We start from the raw sequence: 17,475 nt of genomic DNA on the forward strand, positions 1-17,475 counted from the left end.
CGTAACGCGTGCGACACCCTGGATGCCTGTAGGCGTGCCTAGGGCAATGAGAGGGAGGAGGCTTGCCGTGGCTACCACCCTCGTCATGGCGGACACTACGACAACGGTGAGGAATGAAGCCTGAGTCTAACTTGCCAAGACCTCGGGCATTTGGCTAACACATCCTTAACGTTATCTTCCCACCATGGTACTGACTGCGGACCAATATCCTAAAATGCTCTAGGGAAACAAACCCCGAACTATGGCTCCAGGATTATTGGCTTGCTTGCCAAGCTGGTGGAGTGGATAGTGACAATTTTATTATCCGCAACCTTCCATTGTTCCTGGCCGATTCAATGCGAACGTGGTTGGAACACCTTCCGTCCAACCAAATCCAAAGTTGGGTGAACCTAAAAAGAGATCTTTGTGGAAAACTTCCAGGGCATATACGCGCATCCTCAGAACCCATGGGATCTCAAAAACTACCGACAAAAGTCTAGGAAAACTCTTCATGTGTACATCCGGTGCTTCTCCTGGCAGTGCAACGAGCTGGTCGACGTCGCTGACACCGACATTATAGGAGCTTTCCTGTTCGGAATCACCTGCTAGTCCCTAGTTCACAAGCTAGGACGTAAGGGCCCATGAACCACTAAGGAGCTCCTTAACATCGCCACCAGCCACTCCTTGGCACGAGGAGGGGGTCGAGGACCCCAAGGATGCGGGTTTCATCTCGCTCGACCCCTTGGGTGCAGGCTCCATCTTGCCTGACCCCTTGGGTATGGGCTTCGTGTTGCCTAAGGATGTGGTTTTTGTCTCACCCGACCTCGAGGATGTGAGCTCCCTCTCGCCCGACCTCGAGGATATGGGCTCCGTCTTGCCTAAGGATGCGGGTTTTCATCTCGTTCGACGGGCATTCATACCGTCGCCAATCACTCTAGAGCCAAGTGTATGGGCCTATGTCAAAACTTTGATGCCAGGAAAGAGGCTAGCATGACTCGATGTAACCCATGGCCATGACGGGCCATACCTAGGGATTCACATCAAGAATAGTGTCAGACGTGCTGGTGCTGTTTTGCCTAATCCTCATACGGACACTGATAGGCATGTCAGCTCACCACGACATCCGCCAGGACGGAGTGGAACATCATGACTAGCAGATGACGCCTACACATGGCGCCAGTAATGAATAGGGCCACGACATGGAGCCATCCCTATTGACATCTACAAGATCAGCGGGACTCGCATCAAGAAGAAGAAGGACCCAGCCACCCTAAAGCCTTCTTCTCTCTCGTTCTTCTACTTTTCCTCCTTTATAACCCACGCTCTCCCTTTGCCTATAAAAGGGGAAGTAGGGTGCCCCACGCTGAGGAGTGAAAACACAAGAGCATGATACGAGCACACGGCTGAGCGACAATCGAGCTCTCTGCACCCGTTCACTCCTTCCACCAGAGACTTGGGATCTTGTCCTCACCGCAGGCGAGGCCTTTCCCATGGCAAACTGTGGGGTAGGAGGGAGGAGGTGTTCCTTGGCAAAAGAGGGAGGGTGTGTCCCCAGAGCCGGTGGAGAGTGACCATCCTGCTCCAACCGGACCCCTTGAGTAAAGGGAGGGCCCAAAGCGGCAACGCATCGACAAGTTGTAGCCATGGTCGGGTGAGCCTACCCCAAAACATCCTCGCCTGGTGGCACCAAGGTGAGTTGAAAAACTTCTTCGTCATTCCATTCTGATTGATTTTTGTAGTAAACTAACCACTGTATCCTCTGCAGCATTAGAGAAAGCAGGACTCGCCTAAGGCTCACGCCAAAGAAGACCCTCGCCATCCGGTGGACATGCTAGGAGTTGGCTCGCTCTACACTAGAGGTGAGCAAAAGCGGTGCTAGGGCAGTCGTGGTGTCGACTGAACGGGCACAGCCAGTGGGTGCATCCATGGGGGAGCGAACAAAGGAGGGCGTGTCCGAGGCGCCCATGGCAGGTGAGGCGTGGCCGGGTATGGCCATGATGTCGGAGGCGAGGGCAGTGCAACTAGAGACATCCTCCACATGGGTGGCCACGCCCGTGGTGGGGCAAGCGAAAGAGGGCGCACCTGAGGCACCCTTAGCGGGAGTGACGATGGGGTAGGCCTCCGCATCCATGCCACCCACCTCCTCTACTGTCAGAGGGGCCGCTCTAGAGGAGCTACCGCTGCTAGAGGGATCGACGTCGGTCGAGGTTGGTATGGAGCCATCCTGGCCTTTGGTCCGGGCGGGTGGCGACCCACACGCGCGGGGAGGATTCCCAATGCTATGGGCAGACCCATAGAACCCAGAGGTGATGCTTCTCTCCCTCGATAATGGTATGGAGGAGAGGGAGTAGGGGAGCATCCACGCTGAGGTTGGGACCGTGGTTAGTGCCCTGACCACCACACTGGGTTCGTTGTGTGACGTCGTCGCCCTCTCGTTTTCCCTTTCCGCGCTTCTAAGACTTGTTCTCTATGTAGGTCCTTATGGGTCGCAACCTAGAGAAGTCTCGATTCCTTCATTGTGAGAGGGGCATTTGGGACCGCCTTACTGGTGAGACACGGTGGAACAAGGAGGTGGCTGCATAGCTCACTGCCACTTTCTAGGAGGTGGCCGAGCTCGCCCCCATTGCCCGGGAGGTGGCTGACCTTCGAGTCAAGGAGAAGGACGCCCGTGATGGTGCCTGCGAGGCCAAAGAGAAGCTTATGGCCCTAATCGAGAGGGGGGCACAGATGTCGCAGAGGCTGAGTAGTCATAGAAGGAGTGGGAGGACCTATTCTAAACCATAGAGGAGCTTCGCACGGAGTGTGACCTAGCTTGCCAAGACCAGGCCAACACCCAGCAGTGGATCGTCCTCCTCGAGGGTGAGCTTCAAGGGAGAAGGACCTAAAGATCATAGCTGAGGGCGTGACCACCCGCCTCGGCATAGAGGTCGGTCAGCGCTAGGAAGAGGTCCAGCGCCTAGAGAAGGAGATCGATGAAATGAAGGCCTCCCTCCTAACGGAGAGCGACGAGCACGACACCTTGCGCATTGCAATCAGCTAGTCTATGATGACCTCGAGCTGGCCCCAGCGTAGTAGATGAGCTCTCTCACGGCCCGCGTTGTCCGAATCATAGATCGGTCATGTGAGATGGTGAGGGACGCGCTCCGCATTGGTGTTCATCAGTTGTTCACAATCGCTCGTTCTCATGATGAGAACATCGATCTTGCGACGATGAGCCAGGGCTTCACGCCAGGCTATACCGTGGCCAAGCTAGAGGAGATCGAGGGGTCGGTGACTCCCCCTAGCATAGGACTTATCTGTCAAGATTGAAGATGAGGTCATCCCCCCGAGGGGAGGGGTTAGTTAGTTAGTTAGGCCAAATAGTGGTCTTGTAATAAATGGATAGATTTTAATTTCTACTATGGTTGAACAATCTTTTGGTTCTTCATCCCTTTTTTATAAAAAGGTTAACGTATCCTGACCCTTTCTATGGTTAAGGCTATAAAGCTCGAGATGCGGGCAAAACAACTCTGATCACGCTGCTGATCAAAAATGCCGTAGCCGCTGAGGCGTTGGTTTCTTGCAGTTCGACCAGTTTTACTTAGGGTTTATTTCCGCAATCCTTACTTTGAGATCTTAACGTAAGGGAGGGTCAAGCGTAAAGGATGTCTCTGAGTAGATATACTATTATCATCCCTGAGTGATGCCTGACCCCTTGTCGTTGCTGGGTCAGGTGTCACTAAAGATCGAGGGAACGATAGCAAAATTGATAAGAGAAAACATTTTCGTATTTTAGAAATATCATTCTTAAGTACATGCACATGCTAGGGGTAAAAGCGACATAGCTGTTCGATGTTCCATGCGTTGACAAAGACCTTGTCATCGATGGTCTTGAGCTTGTAGGTGCCTGGTCGGAGGACCTCCGCGATGGCATACGGTCCCTCCCACGGCGGAGAGAGCTTATGATGGTTTTTATTGCTCTAGACGAGGCATAGTACTTGGTCTGTAACACCTCTAGTGTTATGAGCTTGCTTAGCACCTAGGTCAATGCCTAAGAGTAATCAGTAAAACAAATTTTTGGGTTTAAAACTTTGAAGCACACGTGGAATTATAAACGAATCTTGTGTGACTCGCTTTCATAAATAAAGCGAGCAAATAAGTGTCGCTAGTCAACTTGTCTTGGTGCTTGGTAACTTTTAAATAATTTTGCGGATAAAGGTTGTTTAGGGCTTGTTTTGGAAAAGTATGAAGAAAGCGCTTAAAAATGCCGGATAACGAGTAAATGGTGAATGACTTGTTCTGTTGGATTGAGCATGAAAACAATTTTTATAAATAAAGAAAAATATAACTTGTATTTAGAACTTAAATAAAATTTAAAGTGCAAGTTAGTGGTTGAGAATGCAATTTTTGTTTTAGTGAGTAAAGGTTGTTCAATAGTATATTTGGGAGCTTCGAAATCGAATCCGTAATTCAAACTAGAACGTTTCGTTCAATGGGCGAGGAGATGAACTTATGTTGCGGATGCCATTTTTGATAGAGTATTTTGGCCAAAATAGCTAAAGGGTGTTTAAGTATTCTGCTTCATGTGTTAGAATGTAGTGCGGGCTAATGAGTGAAATATTCGTTGGGCGAAATTAATAATGTTTGGACATCCCAAAAATTTTGATAAAAGTGGTAGTGGCTGTTAGTCTCAAACTGAGCTTTAATTTTGAAATGTTGGTAGGCAATGCTATTTTTGGTAAATTAATTATAGAAAATCTAGTTAAACACTAGTGCTATAGTCTTATTTAGTGGGTTGCACCAAACTAAGTACGTTGTGATGCTATGGTGGTTGGTATTGTTTGGAGCTTGTTTAGGCCACTAAATAATTACGTTAAAACATCAAGAAAATAAAATAGGTTCGGCCATTGGGCCTTTGGACGTGGTAGCAGTGAACATCAAGTCAAGCAAGTACGCGCGAGGGCAGGTAGCACAGTGTTGAGCTCGCACTAAAGCCGGTGATGGCTTGACCCATCTCTGCAGCGTTGTTACTCCGCATGCACGCTCCGTCGCCTCAGCGCCACCGTCTCGCAGGCATGCCATGCTCGCTAGCCGATGTTGGGCTGCTCTCCTCCACTACACTGAGCTACAACTGCCACTCATTTCACCTACCCCTATGTTCACACTCACGTGGAGGCCGAGCCTCGCGCTACTTCCCCTCCCTCTCTTTTTCTGCTATTGAAGAGGAGGTGTCCTAGCTCCAATCCGCCCATAGCTGGCCTCCTCTCACGAGCACGCGTAAGCGCTCTGTAGGCCCATAGCGTCGCCTCGCGCCGCATCCCTGTCATGGTTGTGTCACCGCAGCCACCCCTTGTGCGCCGTGACCGTCCGTCGTCGCACCGCGCCAACTGCCCGCCCATCGCAGGTCTTTTCCCCCACCTCGCGCGCGCGAGCCCCTCGGCCCATGCTGGACCTATAGTTCCCTCACGCTGCCCTCCCACGTGCCTCCTCTGCCGACATTGCATCGCGTGGAGTGGGCCACTGTGCGCCACCTCCGGCGCAGCGAGGGCGTAGCCATGCCCACGGTCCCTGCTCGGGCCACCGCCACGCTGTGCGCAGTGGCCAGGCCGCTGCGCCCTACCTCGGCATGAGCAGGGCCTAGTTGGGGTTGCGCGCATGTGGCCAGGCCGCATCTAGCTTTAAAATATTTCTAGGGTTGCTCTAACTTTTTTAAAATGTTTAAAATTGTTAAAATGTGAACTTGTAGAAATTTCTGAGATAAATCGGTGATAGTGTTGACTCTAAAAAGTTTATAGTAAATTACTAATATTATTACTTGCTCACTGTAATTTTTGTAGCTCCAGAATAATTAGTTGCCAGATAGATAATGATGTCCTATTGTGAATAAAGATTAAATCGATAGAACGGAATAACAAAACAACTTGGGTTTGTATAACTAAAACACTTGTTGGGAGATGACACCTTTGTCGACGATGTTGATATGTAGATTAGTACGTTAGTCATTAGAGCTAGCCTATTAGTTCATAGTATGTACTCTTTTTTAAGAGTTATTGTTGCCTTGTTAATTATTTGTTGCATCATCTTCATCAATGCATATCATATAGGTATGATGATGGATCAACGGATCAATTGAAGGATGATTGGAAATCTGAAGATGGTATAATAGTATTCTCTCTAGGAGATGATGTAATGGGCTTTCTATTCAGTTGATGGTGGATGATCTAAAGATATAGATACTAACTTTTTAGTATATATCTTACCCAGGCAAGTCCCGATGCATAATCCCTTTTTTCTGTACTTTAAATTATATTTGTGCATTAAGTTTTAAGGAGTTGAATGAAACTCACTTGCATATATCTTTATCCTATGAGTCTTACTAGTATGATAGGATCGTGTAGATTGCTATGCTATAGGACTTCGATAAAAATCGAGTGATTGCCTGTCACTCGTGAGACATAGAAAATATATTACTATATTATTATCACTTGGAAAATATAAATGGTGGAAAGAAAAAATAGAGATCGAGCAGGGATATGGTTTAGGTATTGGTGGGTGTAAGAGGTTGTGTCCTACGGCCAATGGGGCATAGCTTGGTTATACTGTTTTCCCTGTCTGTGTTGGTTAAGGACCGGCCGTTGCAATAGACACAAGGCAAGTTTGGACTGGGACCTGGACCCCTTGATAGGAGGGTAGTGGGTTGGTCCTACTTGTACCTAAGGTATAAGCGGGGCATGTGTTTTGGGGTACCCAGCTGGGCTCATTGATTCATGAATCACCGCCATGTCGGTACGACTTGTCTAAACTCTAGCATCGTAGTAAGAACTAGAAGATAAAAGATGGTAAAAGAAAATCGGATTTCTTACCACCTGCTTGAAAGTAGCACATGTGCTTACATAAAATGGTTAGTTAATGAACTAATGATAACTGCTAATAAAATCAAATATAAGGATGCACGCTTAGTATTGCTTCCTGTAGACGTAGTAAATCCATAAGCCAGATAGCCTTGTATATCCTTGAAGTCCTTTTCTTTTCTCCTTCTAGGTAAGTCTTGTTGAGTACAATTGAGTACTTAGAGTTTTATTTTCCCCTGTTGTAGGTGACTGGTGGATGCTAGAGCTGACCCTTGTGTGTGAATTCCTCCTAGTGGGCTCAGAGAGGATTCCTTTACGCTGCAATCATAGTTTTATTTATAACTCTCACTAAATATTTTTATAAATAGAAGTTTTATAATCTGTTGTCATAGTTTGTCTATCAATGCTTCATCATGTCATAAATAGATAATTATTTCTGCTATAATTCTGATCACATATTTATATTTCGTTGTTAACTTAAATTGTTCATAACTCTAATCATATGTTCATATTCCGCTATTATAAATGATAAATATTATACTCTGATGTTATATGGAAAGTGATGTAAGAAATGGTTAATGATGATGTAAGCTTTATTCTCTCATTTGTGATCCTGATGGAAAAATATAGATTTTTGGGTTCTCCCTTGGAGTGTTCTCGATGGAACCACGTAATTTGGTGTCCTCCCTTGAGTATTTAGTGTCTAATGGAAGACGAGTACTTCTAGAAGGCATTAGATTATGTGGTTCTACCACAGGTGGTACCAGAGCATAAATGAGTAAATAAAGCTTCAAAAACCTTTTCTAAAATAAAATTTGACAACAAATTCTTTTCAAAAGAATAGGACGTTTGTATGCGAAGTTATATAAGTAGCCCTATTACTATGGTTATGTATCCTGGATAGACTGGGTAGGTTGGTTTTGTGGACACTCCCAGGCATAGTGGCCTTCCTTACCACACTTGAAATAAGCACAAGGCTTGTTCCCCTATCCTTGACGAGGTGGGACCTATTGTCCCTAGGGCTGCTGATGTTGCACCTGCTGAGTAGGTGCACGATACTGAGTAGAAGGTGCCTGAAAGGTCTGCTAAGGCTGTTGAAACGAATGCCCACCCGAAGACTGATAGGGCACCCGCCTGACAACCTGTACCTTCTACACCTGGGGGTGACTAGAAGACCCAGTAGCCACCCGCTTGTGCTTCCATTCTGCCTGAGAGTCATGCTACAATCCCTCCATGGCAATAGCAGCGTTCATCATCGCCCTAAAGGTTTGGTAGTTTCTTGTGTATAACTCCTTTTGTAGGCTACAAGAGAGTCTGTAATAGAAACTGTCCCTCTTCTTCTCATCTGTATCAACGTGAGTCCCAACATACTATGACAAGTGGTTGAACTTGTTGACATAGCCCATCATAGACATGCTTTCTTGCCTCAGGTCTAGGAATTCTATCACCTTCTTGTTTAGAACACCACCAGAAATATAATACTCTCTGAAGGCCACAGTGAACTCCCGCTAGGTCACCCAATGATCTGCCGACTGCATGGCATTAAATGTGTCCCACCATGCACTAGCAGATCCCAACAGCCATTGCATTGTAAAGCGCACCTTCTGCTCCTCAGTTATGATGAGAAGTAGAAACTTTTGCTTCAGAATGCAAAGCCAATGCTTCGCATCTAGAGGCTCAGCCATTAGCATGAACATGGGTGGGTGCATCTTTAAGAAATCCTAATAAGAGCAGGGTCCCTCGAGACCCCGGGCACCACCCCCGTTACCACCATTGCCCCCATGGCCTCCATGGGTGAAGCCACCGATAGCCTATGCTAGCAGCTCCATGGCATGGGTTGACTCATGATGAGCAGCCAACATCTCTATCATCATCTCTACATGAGTCATCGGAGGTGGTGGTGGTGAAGGAGGAGGAGCCAGAAGTGGGGCCTCATGGCTCTCCCCGTTGTCATTCCCATTGCCCCAGCCACTTTCACCTTGGCCTTCTCCAAGGCCATGGCCTGCTCCTGCACTGGTGCTCTACAACTGGACCTCAAGTTCATCTAAAAATAGATAGGAACCAGCCATTTAGGACAACCCTCCAGATCAAGAACAAGAGATTAGAGAAATGATAAGATATTTATTAAAGCATTCTTTTAGTTTATCCTATCAATTCACTAATCTAATTATACGTGTAGGGGGAGTTTAGTTTAAACAAGATTCTCTTATCATGATGTATGCATCAGCCTGTATGTTCACTCAAGCCGGAATATAGCGACATTCGCAAAATTTTTGGCACATCGCACACTCACTTTCCGCTTGCTAAACAATTCTTACACAGCGTAAGTTATCATACCTGTAGAAAACTAATTAGGTAAAACTAGTGTCAATATCCTAGATAGACCATATTGCTGGGGGTCATCCTCAAGCTCTAGAGCACTGCGGGAAGCTCCGTGGCCCATCACTCGCCAAACTTGTTCAACCGATTGAAAATCCTAGGCTTGAGACCTTGTAGGACCATGTTGTTCGTGTACTCAACCCATCCGTTCGTGCGGGGGTGCGCCACGATGGCCCAATCAACGCGGATGTGGTATTCATCATAGAATTGGAGGGACTTCTTCCTAGTAAACTGTGTGCCGTTGTCCGTGACAATGGAGTTTAGGACTCCAAAGCGATGGATGATGTCGAGAAAGAATAACATGGCCTGCTCGGACTTGATCACGGAGATCGGCCGAGCCTCTATCCACTTTGTAAACTTGTCTATGGCGACACGCAAGTGCGTGTAGCCCCCGAGCACTCTATTAAGAGGTCCGACCATATCGAGCCCCTAGACTAGGAATTCTATCACCTTCTTGTTTAGAACACCACCAGAAATATAATACTCTCTGAAGGCCACAGTGAACTCCCGCTAGGTCACCCAATGATCTGCCGACTGCATGGCATTAAATGTGTCCCACCATGCACTAGCAGATCCCAACAGCCATTGCATTGTAAAGCGCACCTTCTGCTCCTCAGTTATGATGAGAAGTAGAAACTTTTGCTTCAGAATGCAAAGCCAATGCTTCGCATCTAGAGGCTCAGCCATTAGCATGAACATGGGTGGGTGCATCTTTAAGAAATCCTAATAAGAGCAGGGTCCCTCGAGACCCCGGGCACCACCCCCGTTACCACCATTGCCCCCATGGCCTCCATGGGTGAAGCCACCGATAGCCTATGCCAGCAGCTCCATGGCATGGGTTGACTCATGATGAGCAGCCAACATCTCTATCATCATCTCTACATGAGTCATCGGAGGTGGTGGTGGTGAAGGAGGAGGAGCCAGAAGTGGGGCCTCATGGCTCTCCCCGTTGTCATTCCCATTGCCCCAGCCACTTTCACCTTGGCCTTCTCCAAGGCCATGGCCTGCTCCTGCACTGGTGCTCTACAACTGGACCTCAAGTTCATCTAAAAATAGATAGGAACCAGCCATTTAGGACAACCCTCCAGATCAAGAACAAGAGATTAGAGAAATGATAAGATATTTATTAAAGCATTCTTTTAGTTTATCCTATCAATTCACTAATCTAATTATACGTGTAGGGGGAGTTTAGTTTAAACAAGATTCTCTTATCATGATGTATGCATCAGCCTGTATGTTCACTCAAGCCGGAATATAGCGACATTCGCAAAATTTTTGGCACATCGCACACTCACTTTCCGCTTGCTAAACAATTCTTACACAGCGTAAGTTATCATACCTGTAGAAAACTAATTAGGTAAAACTAGTGTCAATATCCTAGATAGACCATATTGCTGGGGGTCATCCTCAAGCTCTAGAGCACTGCGGGAAGCTCCGTGGCCCATCACTCGCCAAACTTGTTCAACCGATTGAAAATCCTAGGCTTGAGACCTTGTAGGACCATGTTGTTCGTGTACTCAACCCATCCGTTCGTGCGGGGGTGCGCCACGATGGCCCAATCAACGCGGATGTGGTATTCATCATAGAATTGGAGGGACTTCTTCCTAGTAAACTGTGTACCGTTGTCCGTGACAATGGAGTTTAGGACTCCAAAGCGATGGATGATGTCGAGAAAGAATAACATGGCCTGCTCGGACTTGATCACGGAGATCGGCCGAGCCTCTATCCACTTTGTAAACTTGTCTATGGCGACACGCAAGTGCGTGTAGCCCCCGAGCACTCTATTAAGAGGTCCGACCATATCGAGCCCCTAGACTAGGAATTCTATCACCTTCTTGTTTAGAACACCACCAGAAATATAATACTCTCTGAAGGCCACAGTGAACTCCCGCTAGGTCACCCAATGATCTGCCGACTGCATGGCATTAAATGTGTCCCACCATGCACTAGCAGATCCCAACAGCCATTGCATTGTAAAGCGCACCTTCTGCTCCTCAGTTATGATGAGAAGTAGAAACTTTTGCTTCAGAATGCAAAGCCAATGCTTCGCATCTAGAGGCTCAGCCATTAGCATGAACATGGGTGGGTGCATCTTTAAGAAATCCTAATAAGAGCAGGGTCCCTCGAGACCCCGGGCACCACCCCCATTACCACCATTGCCCCCATGGCCTCCATGGGTGAAGCCACCGATAGCCTATGCCAGCAGCTCCATGGCATGGGTTGACTCATGATGAGCAGCCAACATCTCTATCATCATCTCTACATGAGTCATCGGAGGTGGTGGTGGTGAAGGAGGAGGAGCCAGAAGTGGGGCCTCATGGCTCTCCCCGTTGTCATTCCCATTGCCCCAGCCACTTTCACCTTGGCCTTCTCCAAGGCCATGGCCTGCTCCTGCACTGGTGCTCTACAACTGGACCTCAAGTTCATCTAAAAATAGATAGGAACCAGCCATTTAGGACAACCCTCCAGATCAAGAACAAGAGATTAGAGAAATGATAAGATATTTATTAAAGCATTCTTTTAGTTTATCCTATCAATTCACTAATCTAATTATACGTGTAGGGGGAGTTTAGTTTAAACAAGATTCTCTTATCATGATGTATGCATCAGCCTGTATGTTCACTCAAGCCGGAATATAGCGACATTCGCAAAATTTTTGGCACATCGCACACTCACTTTCCGCTTGCTAAACAATTCTTACACAGCGTAAGTTATCATACCTGTAGAAAACTAATTAGGTAAAACTAGTGTCAATATCCTAGATAGACCATATTGCTGGGGGTCATCCTCAAGCTCTAGAGCACTGCGGGAAGCTCCGTGGCCCATCACTCGCCAAACTTGTTCAACCGATTGAAAATCCTAGGCTTGAGACCTTGTAGGACCATGTTGTTCGTGTACTCAACCCATCCGTTCGTGCGGGGGTGCGCCACGATGGCCCAATCAACGCGGATGTGGTATTCATCATAGAATTGGAGGGACTTCTTCCTAGTAAACTGTGTGCCGTTGTCCGTGACAATGGAGTTTAGGACTCCAAAGCGATGGATGATGTCGAGAAAGAATAACATGGCCTGCTCGGACTTGATCACGGAGATCGGCCGAGCCTCTATCCACTTTGTAAACTTGTCTATGGCGACACGCAAGTGCGTGTAGCCCCCGAGCACTCTATTAAGAGGTCCGACCATATCGAGCCCCTAGACTAGGAATTCTATCACCTTCTTGTTTAGAACACCACCAGAAATATAATACTCTCTGAAGGCCACAGTGAACTCCCGCTAGGTCACCCAATGATCTGCCGACTGCATGGCATTAAATGTGTCCCACCATGCACTAGCAGATCCCAACAGCCATTGCATTGTAAAGCGCACCTTCTGCTCCTCAGTTATGATGAGAAGTAGAAACTTTTGCTTCAGAATGCAAAGCCAATGCTTCGCATCTAGAGGCTCAGCCATTAGCATGAACATGGGTGGGTGCATCTTTAAGAAATCCTAATAAGAGCAGGGTCCCTCGAGACCCCGGGCACCACCCCCATTACCACCATTGCCCCCATGGCCTCCATGGGTGAAGCCACCGATAGCCTATGCCAGCAGCTCCATGGCATGGGTTGACTCATGATAAGCAGCCAACATCTCTATCATCATCTCTACATGAGTCATCGGAGGTGGTGGTGGTGAAGGAGGAGGAGCCAGAAGTGGGGCCTCATGGCTCTCCCCGTTGTCATTCCCATTGCCCCGGCCACTTTCACCTTGGCCTTCTCCAAGGCCATGGCCTGCTCCTGCACTGGTGCTCTACAACTGGACCTCAAGTTCATCTAAAAATAGATAGGAACCAGCCATTTAGGACAACCCTCCAGATCAAGAACAAGAGATTAGAGAAATGATAAGATATTTATTAAAGCATTCTTTTAGTTTATCCTATCAATTCACTAATCTAATTATACGTGTAGGGGGAGTTTAGTTTAAACAAGATTCTCTTATCATGATGTATGCATCAGCCTGTATGTTCACTCAAGCCGGAATATAGCGACATTTGCAAAATTTTTGGCACATCGCACACTCACTTTCTGCTTGCTAAACAATTCTTACACAGCGTAAGTTATCATACCTGTAGAAAACTAATTAGGTAAAACTAGTGTCAATATCCTAGATAGACCATATTGCTGGGGGTCATCCTCAAGCTCTAGAGCACTACGGGAAGCTCCGCGGCCCATCACTCGCCAAACTTGTTCAACCGATTGAAAATCCTAGGCTTGAGACCTTGTAGGACCATGTTGTTCGTGTACTCAACCCATCCGTTCGTGCGGGGGTGCGCCACGATGGCCCAATCAACGCGGATGTGGTATTCATCATAGAATTGGAGGGACTTCTTCCTAGTAAACTGTGTGCCGTTGTCCGTGACAATGGAGTTTAGGACTCCAAAGCGATGGATGATGTCGAGAAAGAATAACATGGCCTGCTCGGACTTGATCACGGAGATCGGCCGAGCCTCTATCCACTTTGTAAACTTGTCTATGGCGACACGCAAGTGCGTGTAGCCCCCGAGCACTCTATTAAGAGGTTCGACCATATCGAGCCCCTAGACCGTGAATGGCCATGTGATCAGGATCGTTTGGTGTGCTTGGGCCGGCAGGTGGGTTTGCCAGGCGTAGTATTGACACCCTTTGTAGGTGCACACAATCTCCTCAACGTCGACCACCGTGTGTGGTAGAACCACTCAAAATAACGTAGTTATGGAGGCGCTTGTCTTTTAGTAGACACTAAGCACCCTGAAAGCGAGCTACATCGGGCGAATTCCATCGAGCACACCCCAAGGGAGAGCCCAAATAATCCACATTTTTCCCTTAGGATCCAATAATGAGAATGAGTTTACATTACTTAGTCCATTTCATACATCCATCTTAGAAATATATTTTTACAATACCAAATTCTGAGCAAGGAAATTTAACAGTGGAATGAAAAGAAACATCTATCGATAATATATAAGGATCCGTCTGTGCCCATTAGAAGAATCCTTCACACAATGGCTACTTCTCAAGCAAAACCTACAATAGGGGTAAATAAACCCTGAGTGCACAATGTACTCGTAAGACTTATCTGACTAGTGGGAATAATTTTCCGACTCCAAGGAATATAATAAGTTTTATGGTTTGTTGGGTTCCTTTTTGCAGAAAGCAATACTAATAGTGAATCCTTATGAATGTTAATTATTAGCATTCATGATTAGTTCATTATCTAACCATTCTATGTAAGTACATGTTCTACTTTCAAGCAAGAGTTGAGCAAATAGTTCAATTTCACCACATTTCCTCTTTTAATTCTTGGTGCTAGAGTGTAGACAAGACATACCGGATCGCCCGACGATTCGTGAATGAATGTGCCTAGCTGGGTACCTCGAAACACATGCCCCACTTATACCCCAGTCACAAGCAGGACCAACCCACCACTCTCCTATCATGGGGTCTAGGTCCCTGTCCAAACTTGGACTCCAAGCCCCCGCTCCTGAATCACAGACTCCGTGCGGTGCTTAGACCTCCACCATCCCCACCTCTAATTAGTCAGTCCGGAAAGAGCCGGAACCCACAATAAGAGAGCAACAAGCCTTTCCTGCACCCATACCCAAGTATGTGCTCGGAATAATAAGTCTGTGACTTGCCTAGAGTCCAATACAATAGTCGGTCCTTAACAGACATAGACAAGGAAAAAGTATAACCAAGCTATGCCCCGTTGGCCGCAGGACACAACCTCTTACACCCACCAATACCCAAACTATATCCCTGCTCGGTCTCTATTTTTCCTTTCCACCATTTTATCATGAGTGATCTTAATAATCACATATTATGAGTAATGGCAGGTTACTCATGCTACCAAAATCCTAAGCATAGCAGCTACTCGACCTATACTGGTAGGACTCATAGGTAGGCATATATATGCATGTAGTTTCTATAAAATGCCTGTAACGTAAATGCACATCATATATATATTCAGTGATCATTTAAAATAAGAGTTATGCATCGAGGCTTGCCTTGGGCAGGCGGGGTGTCAACAAAGTCAACAACTTAAGGCTCCAGGGCTCCCTCATGTACGAGAATCCCCTCCTCGTACTCTTAATTATCTCCTCGTACCCCTGTTCACCCGCAGGCATGAACTCTACCAACTCGTTATCTACATGCATGAAATGATGATGCAACCCTTAATAATACAGCAACAACAACTCTTAAAATAAGAATACATCTATCTAGCTACTAAGCTAGCTCTACCAACTAAGATGCTAAGTTGTCTATCATTTCCATTAAACCGGGATGAAACATTTCATGACTTAGCAACTAAAGGCATTCTTACTCTTAATATTGATTTACTATATATATGATAAAACAAGGAGTATTAGCTACCCTATTTATCAATGTATTCTAAGGCTAAAAAAATTACAGTGAGCACATAATAATACGATGAACCTACTATAAAAATTTCATATCCAAAGTTGTTACCAATTTGCCACAAGAATTCCTACAATTATTAATCTAAATGATATTAACACTTCCAAATGATTTAATAGACCTTAGCATCAATATAGACATACATAAACTAATTATACTATCAGGTATACCACATTTTTAGGAACTCAACATAATTTATTTCACAATTTTTGGCTGCCTATGTGAATTGATATTAATTTCCAAAGTTTAACTTAGAATGTAAATTATAAAGCTAATTCTATCCTTTATAAAATGAAAAACAGATTCTAACTCGCACGGCCCACGAGCGAACGACGCGGCCCACACCTACGTAGTGTGCGCACGCACGTGACCCGCCGACGTGGCCCAACCGCGTGACAATGGCCCATGACGGGGAGGCCCACGCGTGCTGGCCACCTATGCAAAAACGCCCCCAAACAAACTGTTATTCCCCTGACTACTATGCGACCTATTCCTACAGTCAGGACTTAAGTAAACTAGCCCTCGGAACAATACCTCTTTATAATGGCCAGGTCCTCGGGCCACCCCCGCGTGCACCGACGTGGCGGCGACGGCACTGGACCACCACGCCGGCCAACCTAGACCCGCTCCGCCCTAGATAGTGAGTCAAATAGCACCTACAACCCTAGAGCCAACCCTAGCCAAGTTTACAGGGGCGACAGAGCTCGCAGAAGTGGCAGCCACGGCGCGTAGCAATGCACGACAGCGGCGCGAGCACACTAGCCACCCTAAGCCACCATGGGGAGACCTAGCTAACTCTAAAGCTCCACTAACATACCCTAGTTGTTGTTGTGGTGATGGTTTGGCTGGGGATTCCCCGAACCGAGCTAGCCATGTGCGACGGTGGGATGCAGTGGTGCACTGTGGTGACACTGTCGCGTTGACAACCAAGGCGGGCCAGTAGTGGCCAGGCTGAGGTGTGTGGGGTAGAGAAAGGACCTAAGCGAAGGTAATGGTGCAGCTAATTGGGCAGCGAGCGAGCTATCCGCGCCCACGGCCAAGCGTGGCCTTAATGGCTCGCCGGGGCAGAAATGCCAAATTGGCGCCTAACCGGCCATCATCAAGGTTGTAGGTGGCACAAGCGATGAGAGGACAAGAGAGCGCAGGTGTGGATGAGGCAAATTGAAGAGAGGTGCCTTCTTTTTGGCGCGCTTGCAGGCGCAAGGCGATGGCAGCGACAGAGAGAGAAGCAGGGGCACATGGGTGGATGAGACGGCTGCAGGACCCATCAGACTTCAACTAGGGCGCATCTTGGTGGGGTGCGGGTGTTGTGGATGAGGGATCCTCACCCTAAACACATTGGACAAGCGAGCGCATCGGTGATAGGCCATGTCCTGTGTGCTGGAACGCCATTAATGGCATCGCGATGACGTGTAAGGCCACACGGATGGCACCCACCCGGTCAGAGAGGAACAGCGCAGCGCAATGTAGACATGACATGACATAATGCAAGGCAGCAACACAGTGAAGTAGAGTAGCTAGGTGATAGCTAACCGGCTAGGGCGTCGGGCCCCCACGACGCAACGGCAGGGCGCGGCGGGACAGAGCGGCCAGGCCAAACGGCCCCCAACGTCCCGCCGAGCGTGGCTATGTACATGTGTGCGTGCGTGTGTGTGATGGCCGGCCGATGTTGCAACACCGAGTGCTCGAGGCACGGTGACCACACCCACGCGATGAAACCGGTCGGGAACGTGCCATGCACACTTTTTAAAGCATCCTAAAAATCCAATTCGATGATTCAATCGCCAAACCACCTATGCTATACTTAAGAGGGCATGTTAGGCTACTAAAACAAGCCCTAATACCCCATCACTCCTT

Source organism: Miscanthus floridulus, chromosome 2 (genome assembly GCF_019320115.1).
Source record: "Miscanthus floridulus cultivar M001 chromosome 2, ASM1932011v1, whole genome shotgun sequence".
In the NCBI taxonomy this organism is placed as follows: Eukaryota; Viridiplantae; Streptophyta; class Magnoliopsida; order Poales; family Poaceae; genus Miscanthus; species Miscanthus floridulus.